The 15,176-nt window shown below is 45.9% G+C and overlaps 1 protein-coding gene across 5 annotated transcripts in view; it reads left to right on the top strand.

Annotated features, from left to right (window-relative positions):
* PTP4A3 (protein tyrosine phosphatase 4A3) overlaps positions 1-15,176 on the top strand; it is a 100,353-nt gene that overhangs the window by 59,540 nt on the left and 25,637 nt on the right. Inside the window, exons 1-2 of one of the 5 annotated variants that reach the window (XM_039366828.1) lie at positions 12,737-12,837; positions 14,821-14,853. The exons of 1 other annotated variant lie outside the window; for it this stretch is intronic. The gene's annotated coding sequence lies outside the window, so the exon portion shown is untranslated. 3 more of the 5 variants (XM_039366829.1, XM_039366826.1, XM_039366827.1) reach the window with 3 other exon arrangements.

The raw sequence follows: 15,176 nt of genomic DNA, 5'->3' as shown, positions 1-15,176 counted from the left end.
CCATGCTTGGTTGGAGAACACAGACAGTTCTCGACTTAGGCCCACAATTGAGATTGCGGTTTCCATCCTAAGTCATTGCAGTTGTCAGAATCCAATTATATTTCATCTCTAGTTATCGACTATGGAAAACCCCATTTCTGCCCTCTCTGGATTCTGTCATACGATGAAGGGGAAGGGGGGTGAACAAAGGGGTTTTATGGCCCTCACTTCCTTCGGTACAACTTCAAAGGACTTGAATGTGGATACCACCAAAAGGACTAAAGCAGAACAGTGGGGCCATTAGCTTTCATCTACTCCTCTCTGAAGTCTCCCGCCGGCAGTGAGAAAAAAGGGGGTGGAAATGTAGCGCCTGGGATTGTCGCTGGAAAGATGATGGGGCTGCTGGGGACCCCTTAAAATCTTGAACCGTAGGTCTTGGACCCCAGGTCCTGTCTAGAATGCCTGCAACCATTTTCTCTTAATAAAGGATGCCTGTTGGAAGAAATATTCCAAGAGTTCTGTCTTCTTAAGATGCAAAGTGGGGTGGGTCCTTACAGCAGTTGTACATCATGTCAGACCCAATTTTACCACAGTTTTTACAGCAGTCACGGTAGTCCTGTAGTTAACGACCGCAATCGATCCAAGTGTTTATGTTGCTAAGGGAGACATTTGTTTGTCCCATTTTACAACTCTTTTTGCCATAATTGGTAAGTGAATCGTTCCTGTCATGGTTCTGACGGATGAAACTCCTCAAAGAACTTCGAGGCATTGTTTACCTTCAAGGATCTTCATTCGAGAAGCATGGCATCGTCACTTACATAGCCGAAGCCAAAAACTGGATTCCCTTCCCCTGAGCACATAGTATCAAAGCACAATTCCCTCCTCTAATTTACAGTCATAAATCACATTCTCCAATTAGTTTGAAATGCAGTTTTTTCCGTCCAGTTCTCCAGCCTGGCCAATTCTTATCATCTCTTATTTTAATAACTTTGATTCTCACACTAGTTACAATATTGTTATGTCTAACTAAACTCCCATGCACATTCCTCCTCCTCCCCCCCCCCCAGTATCATCTAATTCCAACTCTAATTCTAAGAGTAAAACGTAAAAAGGAAAATGGCTGCATCTCCATATGTTGTCAAAGCAAAAACATCCGATGTGAGCAGCGTTGACAGTTGCATTTGTTAAATTAGTAATGTGGTTCTTAAGTGAATCTGGATTCCCCATTGAGTTGGCACGTCAGAAGGTCAGAAAAGGGGATCACAATACACCCACACACACATGACGCTGTAACCATCATAAATACAAGTCAGTGGCCAAGCCTCTGAATTTTGATCACGTGATCCCCAGGCATGCCACAGCGGTCGATGAGTGTGAAAAATGGTCGTAAGTCCCTTTTTTCAGGGCTGTTGTCTTTTCAGACGGTCACTAAATGAATTGTCGTAAGTCAAGGACTGCCTGTAATCAGATTCCAGGTTTTCCAATCGTAAGGGGGCTTGGTTGCAAGAAATTTGCAGACAAGGTCGCAAGTTGGCATCCCACGACCTCAGGGCACGGCGAATGGGGATGCTGTGAAGGTCGTAAGGCTGAGGACTGATTGTCGCTCACTTTTTCCAGCACCGTTGCAACTTCAAACACTTGCTAAACAAATAGTTGCAAGTTGAGAACCACTTGTATAAGACGCTCCGGTCACTTTTAACGACTCAGAAGGGGAACTGGTTGCCAAATGCTCCAATTGTGATTTGCTCGGGTTGTAAGTTGAGTGAGTGCAGAGTCATAGGCCACTTGTTCTGAGGTTGTCATAATTTTGTGCCAACGTTAAACGAATGGTCGTAAGGACTATCTGCGCCTGGGATTTGGACCAGGGCTCTCTCTGGAGGCTTAAATCTTGGTTTGGGAATCTTACTGCTTCCCAACACTTAGCAGTCTATGTGGGAACATCTGTTTGTTAGGTTTGAGGAAAAGTCCTATGGTTTTCCACATCTACCCCTCTCAAACTGTTGGTGATGATGGCCAAGCTGTAGGTGGTTGTGTGGTCCTAGAAAGAAGAAGAATAGAAAAGAGCTGGAAGGGACCTTGGAGATCTTCTAGTCCAGCAGTTCTCAACCTGTGGGTCGGGACCCCATTTGGGGTTGAACGACCATTTCACGGGGGTCGCCAAACAACACAGTCCTCCATTTTTCCCCCCTTTTCCTTAGCTGTGCTCCTCCCTTTTATTCTATTTGCTTTTGAAAGCCAATAGAATAGACTCTCTTGAATAGAGTCTAATTCTATTGGCTTTCAAAAGCCAGTAGGAATTGTCCAGGCTGTCTCTGCCCTGCTGAGCCCGCCAAAAGTCCCATTCTGCAAACGGTGCTGCAAGTTGTCTGCAGAGAAGGCGAGCTGTCTGGAAGTTTCCACCCCTCCCTGCTGAGCAACTACTAAAAATGTAAGTAAAAGAGGACCAGGGGTGGGAGGTGAGAGGCTGGCGGGCGCAGGGAGGGTTGCTGGCGCATGTGGGGCCCGGCGGGTGCCTTACTTCCCTTGGGCTGGGCCAGCTGGTGGCCCAGCCAGTGGTCGCCCTGCGCCCTCGCTGCCCCTTGCCAGCTACACCTTGGCCGACGCAGGGGGCGGCACCACGCATGCGCAGCACTCCCGGGCAGGGAAAGTCCTCGACTTATGACCAGTTGGGTAGTCCTCAACTTACGACTGGTTGGGGGTCGCGGCATTAAAAAGGTTGAGAACCACTGGTCTAGGAAGTCTTCTAAATAGAAGGTTCTACAAGGCAGAGCAAAGTCTCCTTCAAGTTGACTTGATGGTCACGTCAACAGAGTCCAGCCCGCCTCCCGTGACCTTCTTCCTGGATGTTTTTCCCCATTCTAATCTCCACTCCTGGGATTTTCTGAGGCCTCTTCCTAAGGGGTTGACCCCACTTAATGTCCCAGCCACAAGAGGAAGGTCTTCAGGATGTGTCGATTGGGCACTCAAGTAGGCTTGATCGGATCCAAGAAGCTTTCTCAGGAAACCCTTTTGTCTTCTCTCTGTACTGCTTGTCTTCTTGGTGTAGAGTCCAGACAGACTTGTAGTGAGGTGGTGCTGCTGCTGCTGCTGACGTTTCCAGGGCGTGTGGACATCTGCCGTTGTCTGTCAGATGATTAACTTCCTGGTAGTCCTTGGAACTGCACCAAAAGCAGGAAATAGCATGGACTGGGTTGACTTCCTACCCAGGCTTTAGCTGTAAAAAGGAAAATAAGAGATCATAGAATTAGAAGGCTGGAAGGGAACTTTTGAGGTCTTCTAGTCCAGTCCCCTGCCCAAGGCATAAATCCTTAAACCAATGTTTCTCAACCTTGACAATTTTAAGGCATGTGGACTTCAACTCCCAGAATTCCACAGCCAGCATTGCTGGCTGTGGAATTCTGGGAGTTGAAGTCCACGTGCCTTAAAATTGTCAAGGCTGAGAAACACTGCCTTAAACTATCCTGGACAAATGGTTGTCCAGGCCTTTTTTTTTTTTTTTTTTTTGGAAGATCTCCAGTGATGGAGCACCCACAACTTCTGAAGGCATCTTCTCTTCCACTGGTTAATGGTTCACACTGTCAGGAAATTTCTCCTTAGTTCCAGGGTTGCTTCTCTCCTTGATTAGTTTCCATCCAATGCTTCTTGTCCTGGATTCAGGTGTTTTGGAGAATAGGTTGATCCCCTCCCCCCCCCAGCAACTGCTCCTCAAGTGCCAGAAAGCAGCTGTCATGTGTCCCCCCCCCCCCAATCCTTTTCTTCATTAGGCTAGAAATACCTAGTTCCCTTAAGCCAGGGGTCTTCAAACTTGGCCCTTTTATGACTTGTGGACTTCAACTCCCAGTATTCCTCAGCCAGCGTGCCTGGCTGAGGAATTCTGGGAGTTGAAGTCCACAAATCATAAAAGGGCCCAGTTTGAAGACCCCTGGTCTGGATCCAAGCCCGCAGTTTCATCAAAATGGGCGACTGAAGAATTCTGGGAGTTGAAGTCCGCAAGTCATAAAAGGGCCAAGTCTGAAGACCCCTCTCTTAACCGTCCATCATAATAACAGCATTGTGGGTTCCTTGGTGCCCTCGGAGCTTGGTGGTTTTCTTGCAGACATTTCATGACCCAACTAGGTAACACCATCAGTGCTAGAAGGGAGTAGGGTTGGTGAAGAGGAGGAGGAAGAATGACTCTGAAGTCATTATTCCTCTCTGAGTTTGGTGGTTTTCTTGCAGACGTTTCATGACCCAACTAGGTAATATCATCCGTGTTAGAAGGGGGTAGGGTTGGTGGAGAGGAGAAGGAGGAAGAACGACTGTGAAGTCATTATTCCTCTCTGAGCTTGGTGGTTTCCTTGCAGACATTTCATGACCCAACTAGATAATATCATCCGTGTTAGAAGGGAGTGAGGTTTGCACCTTTTAGCATTCATGATGTTACCCAGTTTGGGTTATGAAACGTCTGCAAGAAAACCACCAAGCTTCAGGGACCCTTCATTTCAGCCCTGATCTACAAATATTGTCCATTATTAATAACAGCATTTCTTGCTGTTCAGGATTCAAGGCCTTTTGTTTCCCAGGTGGATGCAAACTTTGAACCTGGGTTTGCAAAGTTGTGAGCTACCAAATAGCACATTGAATCGAAATCAGAATAGAGCTGGAAGGGACCTTGGAGGTCTTCTAGTCCAGCCCCCAGTTCAAGCAGGAGACCCTATAGCATTTCCGACAGGTGGCTGTCCAGTCTCTTAAAAGCCTCCAGCGATGGAGCACCCACAACATCTGACGGCAACTTCTGTTCCATTGGTTAATTGTCCTCACTGTTAGGAAGTTTCTCCTTAATTCCAGGTTGCTTCTCTCCTTGATTAGTTTCCCTCCGTTGTTTCTCCTTGATTAGTTTCCATGCATTGTTTCTCCTTGATTAATTTCCATCCATCTGGTGCTTTGGAAAATAAATTGAGCCCCTCCTCCTCGTGGCAGCCTCACAAATACTAGGAGACTGCTATCGTCTCGCCCCTAGTCCTTCTTTTCTCTGGACCCAATTCCTGCAACCGTTCTTCATATGTTTTCGTCTACGGGCCTTTAATCATCTTAGTTGCTCTTCTTTGCATTGCTACGGTCATACTACTGTGTTACTGCATTGTGATATGGCAGGAGGGAAGGATGAGAAAAGGCTTGACAGTGGCTGTTGCAGATTAAGCACCGAGTTTTAGCAGCTCGCTTCCTGGCCCTGTCTGTTCCCCACAGGTCTAATCTCTCGGGCTGACTTGGATGGCAGATTTGAAAGCCACAAGGTGCCCCGGAGCTCACGGTGCAAAGCAGCTCTCCGGATCTCCCTTAAAGCAAATCCTGTTTATTCCCGGGGGACACACTGCGGCTGCAGAGATCAGCCACGTGATCTGGACCTAAAGATTTAGCAGCTCTCAGGTGTCCATCGCAGGCGGTTGTCCTCAATTGCAAAGCTCTCCTAATCCTGTCGGAAAGCCGGGAAGAAACTGCCACGCTGTGCCGGAAAGGAAGGGGTGGGTGTCTTCATTTCAGAGCTCTGCCTGGGAAGGATGAAAAGCAACTTTACATCAGCTGACAGCTCCTGTCTGGACAGGTACCTGCCAAGGGTGAAATGCAGGTAATCCACAATTCACCAGAGCACGAGAGGGAAGGACGAGAAACAATGGTTGGAAGCTGATCAAGGAGAGAAGCAACCTGGAATTAAGGAGAAACTTCCTGACAGTGAGGACAATCAACCAGTGGAACAGCTTGCCTCTAGAAATCATGGGCGCTCCATCAATGGAGATCTGTAAGAAAAGACTGGACAATCACCTGTCTGAGATGGTATAGTCCTCCTGCTTGAGCAGGGGGCTGGACTAGAAGACCTCCAAAGCCCCTTCCATCTCTATTCTATTCTATTTTATTCTCTTCTATTCCTTATTCTATTAAAATGAAATCTAGTGTACACATACATAACACATTTAAAACATACTATATATAATATATGCATAGACCTACACCCTTACATATAAGTAACGTATAAATATTAATCACTGTCCATCTTGAATACATAATGGAAGGAGGAAGCTTGAGAGTTCACAAGGCTAATACTGTATGGAACAAAACTGGGACTGAATCTGGATGTTCTACTTCGGGTACCACGGAGCCCCCCTCCTCCCAGAAGGCAACAAGGAAAACAGATCGTGAAGAGGGTGTGTAGTGTCCCAGAGTATCTTGCGGGCCCTGCTCAAGCATCGCTTATATGCCATGTCCTGGATGGAAGGGAGGGAGGGAACTGCCAATAATCTTTTCTGCCGTCCTCACCACTCTCTGCAACATCTTCCTGTCCGAAGCGGTGATGCTTCCAAACCAGACTGTGATGCAATCCATCGTCCCTCTGTAGAAAGTGGTAAGGACGGAGGAAGGAAGATGTGCTTTTCTCATGCGACGCAGACAATGTAGGTACTGCTGTGCCCGCTTCACCAGGGTCTCGCTGTTGAGCGACCAAGATAAAGAGATTGATAGATGATAACAAATGTGTATGAGAGAGATGACTATAGATAATAGAGATTGATAAATGATAGTAGACACATATCAAAGAGAGAGAGAGAGAGAGAGAAAGGCCAAATAGATGTTCTGGAGAAGACAAAATTTGTATAGTCCCACACCCTTTGCTGTGCAACACAGTCATCTCTTGTGTTGTGCTGGGCATGACTAGAAATGTCTTCCAAGCCGCTGTCCTCTGCATGCAAACATGGGGCAGCCCCAGCCTTCCCCCTTTTCCTCTTTTGGGACTTTGATCCCCGAGGATTTTTATATTGGCACCACTTCTTCTCTCTCACCTGCATTCAAATTTGTCCAAAATCCCTCAGCCAAAAGTTCAGTTCTCAGCCGCACCTGCTTTGCTCTTCGGAGGAGCCAGGAAGAGGCTGGATCCGAGAATGTTTTCCCAGCTCTTCGGGATAAACACTTGGACACTGAGGTGGTGGCATGACTGCAGAATCTTCTTCCCTGCTACAGCAGTTCTCGACTTAACGACCATTCCTTTAGCGACCGTTAGAAGTTGCAAGTCCCCTGAAATCAGTGACTTAGGAGTGGTCCTCACACTTAAGACCATCGCAGCATCCCTACAGTCAAAATTTGGGCACTTGGTAACCGGCATCATTTACAGGGACACGTGATCGTCATTAGCGACCTTCCTTTGCAGTAACCAGTATCAATGGGAAGAGGAAGATTTGCTTAGCGACGTCATGACTCACTTAACAAATGCTGCAGTTTGCTTAATGACTGTGACAGGAAAGGTCGTAGAATTGAGCACGATTTGCTTAAACACTGTCTTGCTTAGCCCTGGAAATTCTGGACCCGATTATCGTCATAAATCGAGGCCTATCTGTAAGTCACAAAGTAGGCACTCCTTGTTGTTTTGCCAAATTCCTGATGGCCTTTTATAATGCTACACATGCTGCTTTGGCTATATGTCTTCTAATGTTGTCTACGAGGACAGGAAGGCCTGGAGGAACGTTGTCCATGGGGTCACGATGGGTCGGACACGACTTTGCAACTAACAACAATAATGTTGTCTACCTGATGATTGAAGCGTCTTCATGTAGCTGAACTGGTGTGGTATTAGTGTGTTTGTGTACGCCCCATGGTTGTTCAGACTGGAGAAATGATGTTCCCCAAAAGGGAGGTGAGTGCAAAGGGTTTGGGTCTGGCAGGCATCGGAGGACATGTGGAAGAGATCCTTCAGTTGAGGCTGTGCCGAGTTAAATTTACACAAGAATGTCCAGCATTGTATAAGGACTCCTGCCTTGAGCAAGGGTTGGACTAGAAGACCTCCAAGGTCCCTTCTAGCTCTATGTCAGGGATGAAACTTCGGCAGCTATGTGCCTCTTTCAGTTTGCCTTTAGATTAAGTGGGGGAAGGTGTTAACTTTCAGATGGGTTGGATGAAGAAACGAAACTTCTACAATTCAGCTGAAGACTGCAAGAGTCTGAAGCGTTTTCAAGGACACCAGAACAGGTGTGGATTTGAAGCAGACGGTTCCCATAACAAAGTGAACTTGTTTATATGGACGACGACGTAAGATGTTGGGGGTTTGGCTGGAGAAATAATTGATTAAGTCTACGCGTTAGTTTTGCTTTACCGTAACATTGCAGTGTATCCAATAAACAGTAGGATTTTCAGAGACGGAATTAATCAGGAGTTTTATTTGGATTCTCAAACTGGATGTTGACACTATGATTCTCGGTTCTTGGGATAATGTGAAGCCAGTCATAGAATAGATTTGGATTTAGACCCAAATCCTATTGTGGATGGAACCTATGTGAACATCCAAATTGTCCAAAAACACTACAGGGAGTCCTCGACTTATGACCTCAAGTTGAGCCCAGAATTTCTGTTGCTAAGTGAGACATATGTTAATTTGCCCCATTTTACGACCTTCCTTGCCACAGTCGTTAAGTGAATCACCGCAGCTATTAAGTTAGTAATCCTGATGTTAAGTGAATCCGGTTTCCCCCATTGACTTTGCTTGTCAGAAGGTCACAAAAGAGGATCACATGACCCCGGGACACTGTGACCGTCATAAATACGAGTCAGTGTCCAAGCCTCTGAATTTTGCTGCGATGCTGCAGTGGACGTAAGTGCGAAAAATGGTCATAAGTCAGTTTTCGAGTGCCCTTTTAACTTCAAACGGTCATTAACAAACTGTTGTAAGGCAAGGACTATCTGTATTACTTTTAAACTTGATGGCACCTGATGTGCCGAATATTGTGAACAGCTAGAATCACTTTCACAATTATGTCAATTGTGAGTTCTTACTTGAAGCATACATGACCAGGGCTGGCTGAGGAATTCTGGGAGTTGAAGTCCACAAGTCTTAAAGTTACCCAGTTTGGAGAGTCCTGGTGATCATTAAGAGTGGCCCCTGTAGTTACGACCACAATTGATCCCAATATTTATGTCGCTAAGTGAAACGTGAGTTTGTCCCATTTTACGACCTTTTTTGCCACAGTTAAGTGAATCCTTGCATTGGTCGTTAGTAACACGGTTCTTAAGTGAATCTGGATTCCCCATTGACTTGGCATGTCAAAAGGTCACAAATGGGGATCACGTGATCCCACCCCGGGACACAGCGACCATCATAAATACGAGTCAGTGGCCAAGCCTCTGAATTTTGATCATGCGACCCCGGGATATTGCAACCGTCATAAATATATGAACCAGTTGCCCACCGTTTGAATTTTGATCACTGGGGATGCTACAACGGTAGATGAGTGTAAAAATGGCCATAAGTCCTTTTTTTTTCCAGTGCCGTTGTAACTCTGAACCAGTCACTAAATTAATTGTTGTAAGTTGACTATCTGTAGCTGCTGCTCAGACTAACCCCCTGCCTGAGCAGGGGGTTGGACTCGATGACCTCCAAGGTCGCTTCCAACATCATCATTATTATTATTATTATTATTATGTTGGAAGGGACCTTGGAGGTCATCTAATCCAACCCCCTGCTCAGGCAGGAAACCCTATACCATTTTGGACAAATGGCTGTGCAGTCCCTTCTTAAAAACTTCCAATGTTGGAGCATTCACCACTTCTGGAGGCAGGTTGTTCCATTGGTTAATTGTTCTCACTGTCAGGAAGTTTCTCCTTAGTTCTATTATTATTATTATTATTATTATTATTATTATTATTCCTACTGAACGGCTTTCGGTTCTCGAGTCTTGGTGTGAATCACTTGCAGAGTGGGAATAATCTACACACACACACACACACACACACACACACACACACACATATCCAACTATTGCTTGGTGTGGTTTGTGTCTTGAAAACAAAAAGCAGGTGCAGGACAGTTGGCCGTGAGAAAACAGAACAGCCAGAAAAACAGCCCCCCCCCCCAAAAAAAAACAACGTTGCACAGGATATGTCTTTCAAAGCAACCTCAGCTGCTTTCAAAGCAACCTCAGAAGCTGCATCCTCACTGCAGGTCAAGCAGCCCTGTGTAATGTGATTTTGGGGTTATAAATAGAGCAGAAGACAAGGAGAGCTGCTTTTCGTCCATCTAAGTAGATGATGCCTGTCCTTCTCGGCAAGCTAGCTTTCTCTCTGGATCTGCGGTTTAAAGCGTCACCGAAACAGAACCGAGCATTTGTGCAAGTTTGGAGCTTTTGAAGAAAAAAAAAAAAACCCACCACCCAGCATCTCGGAAGAGCAAAGATATTCCCAGATAATGCTGGTGTCCTTATCTCCAGATAATGGCCAGCAGCTCAAGAGAGGTAATCTGAGATTCATAGAGGTTTATGTAATAAAGGTCAAGGAGAACGGTCATTCCGGAGACTCGCAAAGAAAGCAGCTTCCCAAGTGTCAGTTTATAAGGCCAGTTGTGTAAAAAGAGAAGGCAGCGGGCCAAAAAAACATGGTCTTCTGACGGGACCCACTTGGCCCAAAGTAGACTTGAGTTGGGGGGATAATGTGCTGCCTTAAGGCCCCAAATGGTTGGTTTTGGTTCTGTTTAAGTGCGTGATGTGGTTTGTACATTCCGCTTCACAACTTGGGTGCTGGATTTGTGCAGCGTGCCAGATGGAATCGAAACGGAGATAAAGTTGTGTCCACAGCATTTGGTGGAAGTCACAACTGTTATCTTATCTGGGCTAGTTGTTTCTCAGCCCTTAGTAAGGTTATGATAGGTAGACTTCAACTCCCAGAATTCCCCAGTCAGTTATGCTTGGCTAAGGAATTCTGGGAGTTGAAGTCCATCCCTCATAATATTGCTAAGGTTTTGAAATGCTGGCCTAGTCCCCCTTGTTAAAGCGTCTAAGGCTTCATTTAGGCATCGTTTAATTTCTGAATATAGCCATTTTGTTAACTCACAAGAATATTGTGTGAACCCAGACAACATGCCGCGTGAACAAATGCATCATATAAATCTAGGCTGGGTTTTGGTAGGCCGGAGAGCTATAAGCAAAGTCAGTGATCCTCCCCAATGTGGTATGAATCAGACAGAAACGTTAACAACCTTATTTTAGCTTTGTGTAGGTGCTGAGGCACACTTGTGTAAACACCCTAACGTCCCAAGAGACGTGAGATTTGTTATTTTGCTCTATTTTTACACACCCCAGAGTCGCTCTGTGAGGGAGATGTGACATATAAATACAGGTAGTCTTCGACTTAACAGCCACAATTCAGCCCGACATTTCTTGTCATTAAGTGAGACATTTGTTAAGTGAGTTTTGCCCCATTTTACGACCTCTTTTGCAACCGTTAGCGAATCACTGCAGTTGTTAAGTTAGTAGCAGGTTGTTAAGTGAATGCTGCAAAGATTGTAATTGTGAAAAACGATCATAAGTTGCGTTTTTCAAGGCTGTTGTAACTTCAAATGGTCACTAAACAGGCTGTTGTAAGTTCCTTGAGGGCCCAAAGTTTGCATAGCTCACATTATAAGCTGAATATAAGTATTTAGGATTTAAAATGGCTGTTTGCATTTATCCATTTAATATTCCCTCTGTGCTAGGGGAACAGGAATCCATCCTTGGGGGAAAACTGGCATTAAACAGCTGGTGGGCTTTGAAAGAAATGGCATACAACCAATTCTGTGTCCATAGAGAATATAGAATAACAAAGGTGGAAGGGACCTTGGAGGTCTTCTAGTCCAACCCCCTGCTCAGGCAGGAAACCCTATACCATTTCAGACAAATGGCTGTCCAGTCTCTTCTTAAAAGCTTCCAGTGTTGGAGCATTCACCGCATCTGGAGGCAGGTTGTTCCACTGGTTAATTGTCCTCACGGTCAGGAAATTTCTCCTTAGTTTTAGGTTGCTTCTCTCTTTGACCAGTTTCCATCCGTGGCTTCTGCTTTCTGGGGCTTTGGATGGACCAAATGGGACGATTGCTCTATTTTCAGTTATTTGATTGCTGAATTGGGCTGTTGATAGGACTAAATTTCATCATTATCTGCAGTTCCCAAACTGCATGGCAGCATCCCATGGTTTATTTTATTACTAAATAATAAACATGATAGTCTTAACTATTCCAGGGGTACCACAGTGCAATGTTTGTGACACTAGGAGTGCCACAAAAAAAAATGGCTGAGACATTGAGGATGACCTCACCAAGAAAGTTTGGGAATCTGTCTTATTAAATCTTTCCTTCCTTCCTTCCTTCCTTCCTTCCTTCCTTCCTTCCTTCCTTCCTTCCTTCCTTCATTCCTTCCTTTTCTTTCTCTTTCTTCCTTCCTTCCCCTTTCTTTTTCTTTCTTTCCTTTCTCTCTTCCTTCCATTCTTTCTTTCTCTTTTCTTTCCTTCTTTTCCTTCTCCTTTCCTTCCATTCTTTTTCTTTCTCTCTCTTTCTTTCCTTTCTCTTTTTTCTTTCCTTCTTTCCTTTTTTCCTTCTATTCTTTTCTCTCTTTCTTTCTTCCTTCCCCTCTTTCTTTTTCTTTCTTTCCTTTCTCTTCCTTCCATTCTTTCTGTCTTTCTTTCTTTCTTTCTTTCTTTCTTTCTTTCTTTCTTTCTTTCTTTCTTTCCTCCCCTACAAGGTGACACTTCTTCAGTTTTGTAAAGGACCCTCTAAGCTAAACTGGGTACAGCTGGTTTGCAATTCAGTATGTGGCATACAGTTACAACAACTTCCTTGTGCGTCCCCTTTGCTTCATGGGGCAGCCAAAAACCTGCCCTCTTCTGCATTTATTTACACGCTTATGTTCTATTTTGGGGCCCCGGCCACATAGCGCTTAGCAGCCTGTGACCCGGCCGAAGGTAAGCATTGCAGAACGAGCTTTTGAGCAGATCACACCAGCGGCTTAGCTTCTCGGGAGGGGAATCCAGCCAGGGAACAGCTGAAAAGCTGGCTGCAAAAGGCGCTGGGCCAAGCAGGAAGTTGTTTTCTTCATGCAAAAGGTAAAAACCAAGGAAGGGGAAATAGGAGCTGGCCCAGATGTTTAGCACGCTGGATTTTGAGAGGTTTTATTTATTATTTTTACCCGATCGATTCCTGCTTGCTGTGTTTCGCGTGGGTAGAAGCGAGGTTTTGCTCTCTCTCTTGGTGCTTTTTCCTCTTTCTTGGATCCTTTGCTCTTCTGATTTTGGCTCGGTTCTTGCAGATCTACAAGACGTTTTAAAGTTTGGGATTAAAGGAAGGAAATTGAAGAGGTTGATTACAGCCTATTGCCTGCATGTTGACGTGGTTAATAAGCTTTGCACAGCTGTTGTGGATGCCTTTCCGTGCAGCTAGTGGTGCAGTTGTTTCCAACTTTTCTGTCGGTAAAAGCTAGTTTGGTCTAGGCTGGAAACTGGGAGATCGTGAATTCTAGTCTCACCTTAAGGTGGATGACTTTTGGGCCAGTCACTCCCCGACTGTGAGTTCTAGTCTTCCCTTAGGCGTGAAAACTGGTTGAATTTTTAGCCAATCACCAGGCAACTGTGAATTCTAGCTTTGCCTTTTAGGCATGAAAGCCAGCTGGGTGATTTTGGCCAGTCACTCTCAACCCAACTCACCTCACAGGGTTGTCGTTGTGGGGAAAACGGATGGAGGAAGGAGTGTTAGGAACGTTCTCTGCCTCCGGTTGCTGATGAAAATAATGAAGGCAGGATGGTAAAATATAAATTTTTTTTAAAAAATAAGCCTAAATTGAAAGGTGTGCCACAAACTTCACATGCAAGACGTCTTAGAGTTTCGACCCGGTTCTGTTGAGGTAGACCAAACCTGGCCCTTTTATGACTTGTGGACTTCAACTCCCAGAATTCCTCAGCCAGGAAATCCTTCAAGAACCATCCTGGTCGTTGTGCCTCATGGTGCCCTGGGTCAGCCAGCTTCTCACGTGGGTTGGCTAAAGCCTCTTTGATTTGAGGGGTCCTGGGTGCTCTCTGAGCTTGCTTATTTTCTTGCTGACGTTTCATGAGCCAACTAGGGAACATCCTCAGTGCTGGAAGGGAGTGAGGTTTGCAGGGAAGAGGAGGATTGTGGGGTCTTTGGTGGTCTCTGAGCTTGCTTGTTTTCTCGCAGGCGTTTCATGACCCAGCTAGGGAACAACATCAGTGCTGGAAGGGAGTGGGATTTGCAGGAAAGAGGAGGTCTGTGGAGTCTTCGCTGCTGTCTGAGCTTGCTTGTTGCTGACGTTTCATGACCCAACTAGGGAACATCCTCAGTGCTGGAAGAGAGTGAAGTTTGCAGGGAGAAGGAGGAGGATTGTGGGGTCTTTGGTGCTCTCAGAGCTTCCTTGTTTTCTCGCAGGCGTTTCACGACCCAACTAGGGAACATCATCAGTGCTAGTCTGATGATTAGCTAGCACCGATGATGTTCCCTAAGTTTTTAGGTCACGAAATGTCTGCGAGAAAACAAGCAAGCTCAGAGACCACCAGGAACTCTCATGCCAACCCTGAGCCACAGAAATTCTCTTTGATCCGTACCTCTTTGATTTATTAGCTTTCTTATCCGTGGACATCTCTTTCTCTCAGCGTGATCCTTTCAGGGTGGAAAAGGAAGTTGTTCGCTGACGGTGCCCGGCGCGCCCATCCTTTCTGGAGGGAGCCCGTGTTTGCCTCTGGCTGCTCCTTCAAAGAAGTGTCGAAAGCTTTGGAGAGTTTGCACGCACACGCAGGCACGTTCTTGTCGGTCCTCGTGTCACGCACCGAACAGGTTTTGGGCTTGTCTCTCTCCCCCGCGCGGAAAGGAAAGGTAGAAAGGAGAAGGAGGAGGAGGAGGAGGCAGCGTCTTCTAAGGAAATGAGCAAACCAGCTTAGCAGGAAGGAAAGGTGATCATAGAAGGCTTAGAGTAGTCTGCCCGTAACGTTGCGTTCCTTGGAAGCCTCCAGCCGTTGCGACTCGTTCTGCTTTTTTTGTTCCCCCACCAAAAAACCCTGGATGGTATTGTGGGATTTCAGACCTGTTGCGTGGGAAGCTGTGGACGAATTCAGGTAAGCTGTTGGGGTGGGGGGTGTTTCCCCCCCCCCCTTGCTTGCACATTCTGCATCTCTAGCTTTTATTCTCTCCTACCTGCTTTGCCAAGTTGAGCGCATTGTACCCAAAATAGCACAACCTATTTTAGAGGGATTTTTTTTTCTCAACCTTCGGGAGATGAAGTTTCTCTCTGGACTCTTCCTGGGGGTCTGAAAGTTGATAGTTCCCTCCCAAATTAGCCATTTTCTTAACGGGAGGGGTCCTCAATTTAACGACCGCCGCTGAGCCCAGAATTGATGTTGCTAAGTGAGAAAATGGTCAGCTGGAAGTTTCGCCCCAT

This window comes from Crotalus tigris, unplaced genomic scaffold, assembly GCF_016545835.1.
Source record: "Crotalus tigris isolate CLP2741 ecotype Arizona unplaced genomic scaffold, ASM1654583v1 scf7180000020425.245734, whole genome shotgun sequence".
In the NCBI taxonomy this organism is placed as follows: Eukaryota; Metazoa; Chordata; class Lepidosauria; order Squamata; family Viperidae; genus Crotalus; species Crotalus tigris.
The sequence above is the reverse complement of the archived record's forward strand: the minus strand, read 5'-3'. Positions and strand labels throughout refer to the sequence as shown.